This window comes from Austrofundulus limnaeus, unplaced genomic scaffold (genome assembly GCF_001266775.1).
Source record: "Austrofundulus limnaeus strain Quisiro unplaced genomic scaffold, Austrofundulus_limnaeus-1.0 Scaffold240, whole genome shotgun sequence".
Lineage (NCBI taxonomy): Eukaryota > Metazoa > Chordata > Actinopteri > Cyprinodontiformes > Rivulidae > Austrofundulus > Austrofundulus limnaeus.
In genome coordinates this window covers 359,153-360,623 of record NW_013952642.1, presented here as the reverse complement: position 1 = coordinate 360,623, position 1,471 = coordinate 359,153, and the positions used below count along the sequence as shown (strand labels likewise).

General features: G+C 39.7%; 1 protein-coding gene across 1 annotated transcript in view; it reads left to right on the top strand.

Annotated features, from left to right (window-relative positions):
* Nucleotides 1-1,471, top strand: part of dars1 (aspartyl-tRNA synthetase 1) — a 35,683-nt gene that overhangs the window by 23,294 nt on the left and 10,918 nt on the right. The gene's annotated exons all lie outside the window — the stretch shown is intronic.

The following is a 1,471-nucleotide window of genomic DNA, read 5'->3' as shown; positions in this document are numbered from 1 at the left end:
GTATCGGTATCGGACATTTCTCAAAGTTGTAATATCGGTATCGTATCGGAAGTGAAAAAGTGGTATCGGGACATTCCAGTGAAATATATTTATGTTTGTGGTTGTAATGTGACAAAATATGGAAAAGTTCAAGGGGTATGAATACTTTTGCAAACCACTGTAGATCTGTAAACCACCTGTGAGTGTTTGTACACCAACATCTGCAGCTGCAGCAGCATCTCAGGTGTTTTCTGTTGGGATTCAGTTCGTCAGTCACACTCGTACCAGCACCTGCCATCCCCAGAGACACAGTCCTCAGCAGCACAGTCTATTTGACTGTCTGCCTATCTAACATTTTGTCCCTCTGCATGGGGCTGCTCCAACCAGGATGTGGCTACATGGGCTATTAGCTCATACTCCTGCGGATCCTCTGAGGAAGCCTGACATCCATGACCCTGGAAGCTGGAGTTCCTCCTGTGATGAAACATTTATGTTTAATTTTTTTTCTTTTTTCTATTAGTTCTCTGTTGTTTCGGACAGCAGATGTTTGCCGTCGCTGCTGCTATGAAACTAGTTTTTTAGTGTGATGATGGGACCCATGTAGTGCTCATCGTGTGGAGTTTCATTTGCAAAAATAACCTGACAGGATTTTTATGAGTTGATGGTCTTTGCCTTTGTTGGCCTCATTGGCAATTTTTATGTAAAATATCCTGAAATGCAGATGTTGTTTTCTACTTTGGGAGGTTTAATGGGGACATATCATTCAAAATCCACCTTTTTTTAGCCATTAAAGGCATTTTGTTGTATAGTTGGAGTCTCTAGGAGTGCAAAAAAATTGAATCGTCTCTCCCAGTGCTACAAAGATATCTTTATATTCTTTTTTTGGTAATAATTTTCAACCTTTTTTATGATGTTTTCTTAACTATTATGTCAAATCATTTGTGACTGAACCATGCCAAATAAGATCTGGACCTACCAACTACAATTTGGTGGTCTTTGTTCTCCTCTGGTTCTGGGTCAGACTCTGGCTCCAACATGAAAGGTTTGATGGACAAATCTTCTCTTGTTGACGTCTTTTAATTAATTTGTAAACAGTTTCTGTGCAGCTATATAGTCTTAAACCCTCTATCAAACTGGAATGGACCACTCGTAGCTGGAGGGAGGCGAGGTGTGAAACATCTCATTTGGATTTAAAGGGCCAATATTATGTGTTTCTCAGGCATATATTTAAATACTGTACCATAATAAAGTATCTGTGTCACCTTTAGCTGTTATTAAAATGCTGTTTTTATGTTTAAGTAGAAAATAAACGTATCTTCTCATCACTTCCTCTTCTAAACGCCTTGAAATTGGCCTCTGTCTCTTTAAGAACCACCTTCGCTTCTGTCTCGCCCATTTCGGCGCGGGGGGGCAAAATACTTTTCCTCAAAGGTATTTTTAATCTGAAAAAAGCTTCACTGAGTGAGAACTAATGTTAGGAGCTCAGCAGACA